Here is a 13068-nt window from a genome sequence, read left to right as displayed (position 1 = left end):
TATATAGATATATATATATATATATACATTAACATTAATGAATGCGAACAGTATTTCGAAATTGGCCATACAAAGGCACCAGACTCAGTTGGTTATTATCCTATTTCAAAAAAAAAAAAAAAAAAAAACTCTAGCTACAGCATGTGGGACCATTTCTTCCCGCCGAACAAGGACATCTAACAAAAACATTTCACAACAATGAACGCGGTTACCGCGTGAGTCTGTTATGATGATAGCCACTGGCAAAAATTGCAAGGAATTTCTTTTAATGTTACAATGGCTATCAGTCACTAGCGCTTATCGATTTAAATACGGACACCATCAATCGGCGAAGTGTCTGTAATGTCTGTTCATTGATTATGAAACCACTACCGGGATCAACTAATCCAATGTGATAGACTGATCGTAACGGTAAGTTGATATTTTTATATTTTTAATACAATGTGCCATTGCTTTCAAACTTCTTTCAAAACTTACGTTTGATTTACAAAATGTTCTGTCGAAGTTCGATAAATTCCTTTAGTGAAAATGCATGTAAAGCTTATAATTTAACCCATCATATTTGATGATGATAACCATTTCGATACCAATACAATGTCCGATCAGAAGGACAATGTTTTGTTTGATTCAATAAAAAGGCGTCTCGCAACAAGTTATAATTTCTGTTTATGAAAATTTTCCGTAAAAACAAAGGCGGACCAGATATTATTTGGATGAAATGATACGTCGCGAGGATCTCGGGAGACGTTTAGGGTTTTGCTACTGGCTTCACATAATATATATATTTCTTTTAAGTTTAAGAAAACTTAGTGATAATAAGAGCTTCTATAAACGAAATATAAAATTATTGCGCGGCATTATAACAAGCTCATAGTATCGGATTGTCTCTGCTGGAAATCCAACCAGCGCACGTAGTATGTGGAGGAGTCATGCAAAACTTAATTGAAGAAAGTTACTACACCGTTCACTGATGAGTTCAGTGTTCAGCATCACTGGAACTATTTCACTGTTCAGTATATAGACTAATCGCTATTCGTTCATAGATTGATCAATTTTATCGTAGAACGTATTACAGCATGCTCTTGATAGGATGAGGCATGGCTTTAATTGATTTTGCTCGGCACTCGACACGGTTTCAAAAGCTGCTACGCTTCTCAAGTTAGTTCGCATTTAAGTACCGTTAAAGTTCGCCGATCTGCATTGAGATATTATTGGAGGGAACCAAATCATAGCGGATGACAACATCTCGGACCTTGAGCCTTTCAGCCGGACCACAGGAACAGCTCCGAACAGCCGTGCTAGCCTTGCAGTTGTTAATAATGGGCTAAATGGAATTAAGAAAAATCTTGCATGAAGCAATACTTTAATAAACGCCTATAACTTCGCCTTACTCAGGCAAAGCGGGCGCTGTTTTCAGCAGGCCTCAACTGTCTCACAGCTCGCATTGATAGACTGGGCCCCGAAGTGAATCTGCACCGAATCCATCTCCATGACTGAGCTTCTCTCAGTTCGCTTCATCGAACTTGCTAGGACTAGACGATAGGGCAATTTAGCGCATCAAGACCTTCGTCCCTTACAAATGGCACTCGCGCCCACTAGTCGACCTTTCTAAGAACGTGAAGAGGCAAGTAAGGGAAAAGATAGTAGCTTTTCTTACGATCGAAACACCGACTCTGCTCTTACTAAAGATCGAGCTTTTCCTATTTAAGCCAGAGACTGCACCGTTCTACATGGAGGCAGTGATTAGGGAGCACTCGGTAAAGGATCTCTTTCGTGATCTGAACCGCAGGAAACCCAGCCATCGAGAGAGCGTCTCAGGACTATGTCTTATTCAGTAACAGACTTGTCTATCAGCTCTGTGGGACTCTGTTGTTTGTTGAAGTAAGATAACAGTTCAACATACTCGAAACAGGAACATACTGTCAATCCTTAGAGGTGTACTAGCGTCAAACGGACTTCATTTAATGGGCTTTGTTAAATAGTGCGATGAGAAGTGTTGTTTGGTAAGCTAATATACAGACCAACAGACACCGATCTACGGTTCAGAGATTTCTCTCAACTGTCTCACAGTCGGCCGGCTGCTACAGTACAAAAAGGGTCATCTTTGTAATGTAGCAAAGGTAGCGTGTCTCGCTCTTCTAAAGTTATAAGGCTGTCCAAATTTAAGGCCAGACGTAGACACATTCCGTTCAGTGGTGAGAAGGACCACTAGCCATGCAAAGCAATACTTAATGATAGTGCGGGATGTAAAACTTGAAAAATGCATTTTATTTACGATGCGAAACGTCATGCATTAAGTATTATGCACCTGTTATCCCTTGGTGGTTTCTTTTGTCGAATTAGGATGAGCCTGGTTGCCGCTTCTAAACTGCTTACGATAATTAATATTATATCATAAATATGTGGCGTCTCAATTATATTAGATTACAGTGGACTGTTTCTGGCACCCGAATATAAATTATGTAAAACTAATATATGCTCTTGTTATATCCTATGATTTGTTCTTAAATGCTATCTAACAAATATAAACAAACGAGTTCGTCTGACTGATATAACGTCATATCGGAGGTATATATTTTGGTTGGACATTTCGTCTGTTAATAAACTAACTGGATATTCCCCGCCTGCCAGCCAGCCGTTAAGGCGATTACAGATTTACAGAGTGTCACGCTTCATGTTTGTTTTCCACTCGCTAAAAACTAAATATGTGCCAAAACGGACAAATTTGATATCCAGTCCTTTTCTAGGTCTAGTTAAAGTTAGCAACACACTTTTCAAATTTGTTGCCATTGTTGTTGCTGCTGCTGACGTTCATCGCCATCGTCTGAAACGCCATAAGGCTTGAGAACTATCTGCAGTTGTGCCATTCTGCTGTGTTATTACTATTGACGTTGTCGTCATCGTTATTTCTATTCCTGATCCACTTTCGTTCGTGAAGTGTGAGCGAGCCAGCAAGGAAATAAGCAAGCACTTGGGTCTGCTATTCCAGTATGTATCATCGTTTCACCGCCAATTTTTTTTGTCTGCCCTTAGCCTTGTCCTCGCCCCCGGCCCTTAGAGTTGAAAGCCTGCTTTGCTTGTATTCGACACCGTTTCGTTGTGTCGCCGCCGCGGCTGCTACTGCTGCCGTAAGGATATCTGTCATTATACGGGCTCTGCTCTTCATTAGTTTCCAATCAGCTCAGCTACCCGCGGGCGTTTCCTTTATCTCCGTCGTCTTCATCTCAGCTGCGCCTGAAGTGAGTGGAGCAGACGTACAAGCAGAGAAATACATCTACGTCGAAAGTTGTTACTACGATAAAGCAGCTAGGAGCTGCGCAGCAGTGGCGACCATATTTAACGTGATCGAGTAAAGCTTTCATATTGTAACTGTAAGAGAGCAGCAATAACTACAGTAGAAGTATGGAGCAAAGTAATCCTAAGGGGAGAAGTAGCGGTAGGCGCGGCATAGTCGAAAGATTCGTTTCCAGTTGGGGTACAACAACGACCACGTCACTAGTAGCAACGAGTGCAGGGCTTCATTTACACTCAGCCACGTCCTATGCCGTTAGCGGTAAGACAGAGCTCCCAGCGATGGCTAGCAGCGACCCAATGCGTTGGTGGAGTTTTGACTAAAAGACCAATAGAAATAGGATAAGAGCAAGATTAAGCTCAAACCTTCATTGTAACCAAGCTAGACTAAAGCTGGATCTAATGAGCCCTTTGGTCCGTTGAACTTGAGGCTACCGTATGGAGCAAAGAAGATGTTACAATATTCTTGCTTACAATCAAAGACAAAACACAAAAACAGCAGATGCTGAATAAGCAAGCTAACACTTCGCTAGAGTAAAGCCACGGTAACGAACGCCACTATCTTAATAACTGCCTGATGGAGATATACGGGCTGGAGGCTTTTGGTAGGATGTACCGTTTGCCCAGCAGAAGCGTCCATAGGTTCCGTTAGACGCTATGGATAAAATATCGTCGAGTGCATCAGCTGTTGTGATTTTGCTCAGATAGTCCTGCCCAAGAGGCACAACAGGAATTCGAAATCGTCTATGAAACAAGGTTGGTTGAAAAAAAGCTAAGAAAAATGGCATATTTCTACTTGGAAACGAGGACGCCTCTAGCGACAGATGATACTTACCGAGGGATACTGATGGGTACAACGAATGTATTCTGTTCGCTAGCCTTGGAACCGATTCATTTAGCAAACAACGTTTACTGCATTCGAAAAATGTATGGGTATTTTTGTGGTAGCTTTGCGGTGTGAACCAGTATTTAAAATTTCTGCATAGACATTTTCAAATCTACTGCCGAAAATGCCCGCTTCCTACAGGCACTGTCTGCTCGCTTGGTTTCGCATTCGTATCGCTATAAGGAAATAAATCTGCCCTATCCTAACTACAAATTTAGGCGCAATTATCGTGATTGCACCTGTCCACCAGAAATTATGTAAAATTCATATTGGCTGACTTCTGACGACCTGTGCCGCATGCTGTAATCTCAATTTAAAAAATTTTTTAAATTTTTTTATATAATTATATATATATATATATATATATATATATATATATATATATATATATATATATATATATATATATGTACGTGTGTGTGACATAAGAAACAGCTATGTCTCCTCTTTGTATCCTCCCCTAAATTGTAGTGTCGTTTCATATGATCAGATCACAACCAGAAATCTACTAACGAACTAGTTGTCATTACCTACTTAAATGATTCTGACTTCAAGGAAGTACTACCCAGTTCTTCTTTTTCATCACTAATCTGCCATAACCCAGGATCCATTCCTGTCAGACCAGTGACGGCGCATCAGTGCTCCTACTACTTTTATTTATCTAGTTGCGTCTTCACTCCTCTAGCGGAGCTCACTTGTTCCGTAAAATACTCTGAAAGGGCCGGACGGTGAAGCAGTGGTGATCCTTTTTTTCTGGCCTCGTAGATGAAGAGAGATTACGACAGAATGGACCGTAACGCGTAATTCAGTCGGGTGCATATGCTCATCTCGGGGATTCTTCAGCCCGTCGCCCTGCCGCCTTTGTCGGTGGCTTGCTCACTCTTCAGATAGTGGGCAAACAGCTCTCTCATAGCACTCATATAATGTACACCGTGCTTGTATTCGTTATGATAATGGGGAAAATGTTCGATAACGAAGGGTGTCTGGATGGAATGCCTAACGGTGATACCGGACGTAAAACTCAAGCATGGAGTGTTAATGCCGACGGCTGCCTACGAAAGGTTGCATATCTTAATCAGCGCAAAAACGTATGTCCAGCATTTACCTTTCGACTGGCTAGAAACTGAAGTCGCGTAGCGTAGAGTTGTCTTGGTAAGCCTATTTCCCTTTAGGGAGATTAAGGGGAAACTACATACAAATCTTGCTTGCCTCGTGCTGCTGGTACCCGTTTCGCTCTTCCTCAACCTATATGCAAACTCTTATCCTCTTGGCGACTCGCTGTGTTCCAATTATACTACTCGTGCTTTCTTTCTACTTCTGACAGGCACCTAATAAAATTCATTTAGTGGTCTGGTCGGTCACCGGCGTTATCATGGTGCAGCAACCTACGGCTGGCCTGTTCGACCTGAAATGCCTTCGGATGTGCATACTCACTAAGGATCTTGATTGATTAACCAACCGCAATTAATTCTAGTGTTTCGGCCGCTCGCGCGCTATGGAGGAAGAATGCGCCTAGCCACAGCTGCGCGAAAAGACGGCGTTAGTAGTCGTAGCTGTACTCGAAAACAAAGACGATATCGTAGATGCAAGATGTCTGGAGGCATGATACTGTCTTTTGATCTTCGTACACACTGACAGTTGCAAAAAATTGAAATAAATGTGTATAGACCCAAGAGGAAAATTATGAAAGAATGTTATTAACAACCTCTGCTAGAAGTCGGTAAGAATAATAAGAAGGCCTCTTGGAAGATCTAGCATTTGTTATATAATGGAAGTTCCTCGCTTTATTTGTTGTTCCCAAAAGTGTGTTAACATGTTTGTGTTAAAGCATTTTAAGCTTAAACTTACTATTTTTGATATATTTAGGCATCGCCGAACAGGAACCAGCATTGTCTTGTCATGAGCTCAGTAAATATAATGTCATTACTAAATATTTTAGGTTTTAGGTCTGGCGCTGCTGTTCAGCATTGCTTCAGACGGCTGGCCCTTCTACCACGAACCGCAGTATGTTTATCATACTCAGTCTTTAAGCTAGACCGCCATATACGTAGAGTTCTGCATAACAAGAATATGAATACTGCACTAAAACCGGAAAGGCAGTGTCTCGTTCCCCAATCAACATCACGAGGGCGCTATCAGCTGAACGGTTTTAGGTGAAGTGCTTTCTATTGTTAGACTGTAAATCAGTCAGGTACAAATGTCCGAGAGGGTTTTGAAGTTTTGTTGTTAATATTCGCCCGGTTAAAATTAATTATTTTTTGACGATTGCATAATTTTTTAACCTAACGTTAAATAATTTCCACCCTTCCGCTTAACTGTTCTCTTTGCAAAATTCACTAATAGAGCTAGGTTTCATATGGCCCGCTTTTAGAGGATATAGGCAACTTTGCTACTAATCAGTTATATCAGATTTACTTTGTCATTCAAGGCTTTTCTTTTAGATATCCATAACATGCTGGGGCACAGGGTAAGATTAACCTTCGCTTCCTGGGACTGGAGTCCCTATGCAGTAATCTTATGGCTCGAAGCAAATACGAATCATAGTTTCTTCTGTCTATGAAAATGACTTCAAAGGAATGCCTTTTCGGCGAACTGCTACTTACAATGGCTCCCCGGGGATCGGCCGTTCAGTAGCATAGCTAGAAGAAACCGCTATGAAAGCAGGCTTGCTTCTAGGATGAAGGCTGGGCCTCTGTGATATCCGATGCTATGAGATTTGTGCTTCACTAGTCCCTCGAAAGGCTTTTCCGGCTGTATCGGAACGCACATACGATCACCCAATTGTCCAGCCACTACATAAACACTTGGCTATTATTCGCGTATGATTTGTGACGCGCTAAAGCATTTACGGCTGAAATTATTGTACTGTCACTCGTATTCGAAGAGCCGTTCTGTTTCTATGAACCGGGTCAAGAGGCAGTAAGGGATCTTTAGTAGAGCCACTCTTATCGATGTAGCTAGTTATGTCTGGCACAGACATAGTGAGACTTAGAGGTAACTAAACCGATAGGCAAATTCGATTCCAACTGTAAACTGTTAAGAAGCTTAAGAAAGAAAACATTTTAAAAAAACGCTGTTTAAAGTTAGCCAGACAATTCCATTGTAGAGCACGGTAATCACGGCCACTACAGGTAACAATATACGATGTACAGTTAGCCGATCTGGTCAGTCGTTGGTAGACAGCTTACGTTTGCAAGGGCGCATGATAGTAAGCTAGCAGTCTACCATCAATAGTGCACTTCATGTTTCCACTTAATCTGCGTGAATGAAGAGCTTGTAATTTTGCTTAGGTAAAAGATTCATTTTTTTCTTACTCTCATTCGAAGATTGTTCGTAACAGCATCTTCACCACGGCTACAGCGTGTCGCCTATAGAGTCACGATCAGACCGCTGCTTGTCGCTTATTCGTAAGCCCCACGTATACGAAAAGAGGATGGATACTGTTTGTATCTGCCAACAGAAACGTCCCCCTCGACCACTGGATTCAATGCATCTACCCCTCGTTTCGATACTCTAATTCAGGGCTCAAACCGTTTTTTCAGCGCATCATTCTTCAAATATGCGAATACCGCTTTCATCCTGATTGTGACTCGGCATGTGTAAATGAACGCATTTCGCTCAGATACGCTTTATCAATAGCCAGTTACTGAAGAACTTGAACTTAGCGAAAACTGATATTTTGTAAAAATCCAGATTTGGAAGAACCCGTTTCTCGTCCTGTCGAAGGACGGATAGTGTTCTGTTCAACCTAGATAGATCCCCAAAATTTTTTTTCAATGATTCCTTTCAACGAAAGAACTAGGGTCATATAAGGTTACCCTCACTAACTTATGTTACTTAGGAGATGATTACTCACGCGTTATATGGCCGTTTCCAGAAAACCACCATAACTTCAAGCGTAAACTTAGAGTCAAACAGGACCATCTGGAACTTCGACGCGTTGCCAAGACTGGTCGAAAATGGCAAATTAAATAGCTCCGTGCATGAGTTGTCGATAGCACGCATGACAATGTTAACACTGAACAAGTAGTTTCAAACACCAGTGGAAATAACGGTGCTTAAAACTTAAAACCCAGTTGCATGTCATGATCCGAGATACACGTTCGTAACGACTCTGTCGGGCCCGAGTCATATCCTCCGATTGTGACGCGCTCGGGAGCTCATGTTTAGCTCTCACCGGCCCTTTAACACAATGCCACACGTCTTTTAATAAATCGGCTCGAAATCCGACGAATTTCCAAGCCATAGCATAACTGCAGAACCCGCTAGTAAAATGTGGTCTCATAAACGGAAATTACGGTTTTATTTTACTTTACTCGGATATTTAATTTGCAGAAATCGTAGAATTCTCCGCCGGGACGCCTATAGACATTTCGAGCGTTACGATTTCTCAAAGGTCAGTTATATTAAAAACAGACCTTTTCGCAGCTCTCAGCTGTCCAACTGTGAGCTTTTTTTAGCCTATTTGAAAAGTTTATACTTCTGTGTACAGTATAGTCGACATTCACTGGCTGGTTTACGATAGCTGAATCCAGTTATTTCAATATGGTAAAAGCTATTCCCGTTTTGTTTTTCTATTTTTCTCGATGAGAGCGGAAAGCTGTCCTTCATTTTTCAGGCTGCACGGTTAGTTTGCACACTTCGACCCACTCAACAAATTTTCTTTGCCATTGCTCTGTTTTTTTTTTGTATAGGGATAGTTTTTAAAGTTCGCTGCTCTTTCGCAAGCCCTTTTTTCCGTAGTGCTATTACGAGTTCACTACGAAAATCATCACTAAAAACAACCTGTCATTGCAACAACGTTATCGTTATCAAATAAATAAGAGCAACGATAATTAATGTACTGCACCTCGAATCACGTATATTCCTACGTGATCGGAAAAAAGAGAAAATCGAATACCTGAATTTTGCCCAGGAATCTGACTGTTCGAACAGCCCTTGTCCTGCACGATTCAGTAGGTTCCTAAGCAGCTGAAAATTACTGCTCTAACGACCGCGTTATCTCTATATATATATATAGAGAGATAATCTAACGACAACAGCATTAGATTATGGTGAGACATATCTCGAGCTTCCGCTCGAGATATATCTGATTTCGATGCCTTACTTTGGAAAAGAATCATCGTAGATTTGTGCTTCAAAAATGGAAACCAAATTGTAGAGCATTGAGGAGTTTTACATGCTTGAATATTTTCATTCAAGAATTTGACATGGGACGCCGATTTTTCTAATTTCCATAAGCTATAGAAAGAATTTTGAATGGCTTCCATCACTAGGGCACCAGCAATAAAACTAAACATTAAACTGTATAAGTGATCACTGTTCGGTACTCAATGATAGGGTGCGCAATTGGAGACTCAAGTTCCTCGTTTATAATACGCAGAGGAATACAGACTTCTATTTTATTAGAATATTTCGATTCTTTCCATCAAGTTCTGCAACGAAATGTCTAAATATTCGGTGCAATTCCGACGAAGGGATTCAAACAAAAAAAAAAAAGCCCTACAAAAAGAGCAGATGTCCAGGAAAGATCAGCTGCTAAAGTTTCTATTCGGCGACGACCTAAGTCTAAATCTTGCACAGTCAAAAACCATCTATAGAGGCGAATGCGTACATACAAGATATAACCGAAATGTCCCGTCGTATGTAAATGTACTGATTGAACGATGAGATCTGATAGAGGGTAATCTATACAGATGTCATTAGCGTGTCGAGGGGGTCCGAAAAAGACCTACGGCAGTCCGCATTAATAAACGACAATGGAAATATGCTGAATGGCTTTTCATCTGCCTAATGCTTATCGACCAACGAATGCCGTTGGCGCACTTCCTATCGATGGTTATATTAATTTTATAAATGTAAAATTACGAATTTATATAGAAATAACTATCCAATAACAAATAAAAAAAAAAAAAAAAAAAACTACTCATCAACAAAATCATCACTGAACTCTTTGAGCCATTAAAACAAACTAAGGACTATAGCATCTGCTCACGCAGGCGAGTTAGGACAATATTAAACAAGGATTTGTTAAATGTCACTCCTTATTCTGAGATAGAATATTTATCTAGAATAGACAAAATGGCTAGAAGTGGAAACCGATAGATCCAAATAAACGATGTATCTAATTATAGCTGAATTCAACTACCGTGCTCGATTTGTTCTCGTTTTGAACATATGCTACTAATACTATCTCCAATAGAATTGGAAATTGTTCATTTGCTAATTTGTTTCCTAAGCAAACAAAGAGTGTCTACTGTATACCTAAATGTACAGATTTTGAGTATTCCCATATGTGTAAGCGTAAGCTGTACACGCGTCCACTAGGGGATCAATAAGTGCATATAATTTCCCAATTCATAGCTCCTACTGCCATGATAAAAATTTTCTAGTTTTCGACTTGTCGAACTACATTTTTCGAGCTTGAATCGCGTTGGACATTAAAGTGTAGGCGAGATGAGCCTATCAGCGATCATCAGACCTGAGGGGAGAAAACGGTCCAGAACAACGGTGTTACTTGGACGAATTCAGCGCGTACGATCCGCCTAAACCCATTGCTGCTGCGTGCTACTGTAGTATTGCATGCCATCTAGTGCCACGTTTGTCAATCGTAGCTCTGGCTTCAATTATTTCTACTGTGTTACTGAACGGATTTTTCCTCTCTGTTCCGTTTTACTAAGAGCCTCGAGCCTGCCTAAATAGAACATAACTCCAACTTTTCCTTTTTTTCTCCTCCTCTCATCCATTTTCTCTCTCTTCCTCTTATTTGTGGCTCCATTTTCGCTTTTCCTCGACCATTTTCCTCGGATAAGGCAGCGCTGGTTGCAAGTAACGTTCTCTCACTCTGTAGTAGTGGCAACCACAAGTTATTGCTGTTACTGTTGGTGATACGAGAAGGGACGCTATGCAGCTTTTTTTTGCTTCATCGGCTGATTGGGTTTCGAATCACCATTACGACCCGCTAGGGGGCAACGATAGAATATCCTAAACTACCCGAAGCCACGAGCAGACGCAAGCAATAATTGTAGTTGTAGAAGCCGTGAACGTTGTGTCGCAGTAGGGTGTGATGGAGGCTGGCACGGGCGCTGTCACGCCAACAAACTGCAGAGGCATAACAGCAATAACAATGCAGTCCCCACTGCCCACCTCCGCTACCCCGTCCCCGTTCGTTCCCCGCTCTGCTCTAGGGAGTAGGTCGGTAGTAGCAGGCAAGCCCTGACCCGTACTTTGCCGTTCAAGTGGTTCCAAATCCTCCATCTTTACTGTGGGGCTACTGGCGGGGATCTCTTGTAGGAGGCATTCCAGGACACCCCACAGTGCAAGCAAGCAGAAAGCAGCCAATTAATCCGCGTTTTTCAGCCAGCTAGCGACTTTAGACAACTCGAAGTTCCTTTAAAATAAGATCTACGAACTTTTCATTTCACAGTACACTGAATAGAAACCGCTTTCTGTCTATTATGTCTATTACTAAACAGTTTATATCTTTCTTTAATTTAATAACAACACGAATCGGTTTTTTCACATATCTTTTACTTGTGCAGTGGACTGATTACCCTCAACCCTTCGCTAACAATAAACGTGCAGATGGCTATGGTCATCGTGGCTTACATATCATTTTAACTTTACATCTGTAAGTGGAAAAAAACGGCGATTTCTAATAAATAATGAAAGTGCGTCTCCGCGCACGGTCGCTCTACTTGGCGGGTGATGGCATAGTAGGTAACGTGTGTGCCTTCTAAACTTGAGGGACGCGTGGCGATTTGGGTTCGTGAACAACTTCGTTTCATGCTGGGAGCCAGCCGTCTGATACAATGACCAACGGGCGTACCGGACCTAAAACTCAAGACAAATTTTTTCATAAAACATTTAGCTCCATTTAGCGCATGAGGAACACTATCTAGGCAAGCAAACAAGGCCAAAGCCCGCAAGTCGGCAGATGTCATCCTGAGGCGGGGCTCATAAAGGTCAAAAGGGTCGAAGTCAAACAAAATGAGCGACCTTCTTGTGTTCCGGGGGAAGTGTGGAAAGGCACATGGTGACAGTTGGCGACGAACACTTTCGTCTGGACAGGCAAAACTTCCTCCCTTCCGACTTTTCTTTCTAAATCTTCCCGTTACTAGAAGCTTAATGGTGGCGCTACAGATGGAAGATCGGGGCAACGATGTAGCATATGTGGACGCACATGGGCCGCACGCCATGGCCGCGTTGCCTTCTGCGTGAGTCAGATCAGAGGGGTAAAAACTACAGCACAATAGTCATGGGCGTCCTCATCGACCTGCTTCTCAGAACGGTAACAGTATCTGCCGACGCTTAGCTGCTCACCTGCCTGTTCCTGCTCTCTGACTAAGCCTACTCCAGTCCAGCCCCATCTTGCTATGCCTCTGTCTATAAAACTATACAACGACAATGACCAGGACCAGTCTTAGGAAAGGTCCTGCGTCGCTTCTATACGATGCTAGGGGCGTCGGCGAGCTATGAATGCAAACGGAATCTAGTGGATCGCGGTCGTCTGCCTGGATGGTGAAACTGACTGAATGGAGAATGAACGACGTAAAGGGGCAGCGATACCGGCAGGCCGACAAAGGAAGCCTTTCACATAGTTGACATTCCTGACATGTATTAAACTGGCCAGCAGCGTCTCATGTCAGCACCCCTTCCCTACGCAAGTGCCCCTACATCTGCGAACCCTCTGTTCGCATCTCACGCCCCCAGCAAACAGCCAAACAGCTAAACAACCAACGAAGCTCACTACTATTCGGCCTCTATCTTTCCAGCAAAGTTCACACATTCTACCATTAGCACCCCTTGGACTCCATCTCCTCCGGCTAGCTCCGAGCTCCTTTCCTTGGCATTTGCCATTGACCATGCAGGGTAGAAACGGTAGACTACGC

At 42.2% G+C, this 13068-nt stretch overlaps 1 long non-coding RNA gene across 1 annotated transcript; it reads right to left on the bottom strand.

Annotated features, from left to right (window-relative positions):
* Positions 1-2329: 2329 nt before the first annotated feature.
* Positions 2330-9176, bottom strand: LOC111250244 (uncharacterized). Its single transcript, XR_002673236.2, has 3 exons — positions 9078-9176; positions 8034-8359; positions 2330-3611 (listed from the first exon to the last, which is right to left on the bottom strand). It is a non-coding gene; the product is annotated as an uncharacterized LOC111250244 (long non-coding RNA).
* Between the last annotated feature and the right edge of the window lie 3892 nt (positions 9177-13068).

Source organism: Varroa destructor, unplaced genomic scaffold, assembly GCF_002443255.2.
Source record: "Varroa destructor unplaced genomic scaffold, Vdes_3.0 BEIS01000004.1, whole genome shotgun sequence".
NCBI classification, from domain to species: Eukaryota; Metazoa; Arthropoda; class Arachnida; order Mesostigmata; family Varroidae; genus Varroa; species Varroa destructor.
This window is presented reverse-complemented; position numbering and strand designations above follow the sequence as displayed.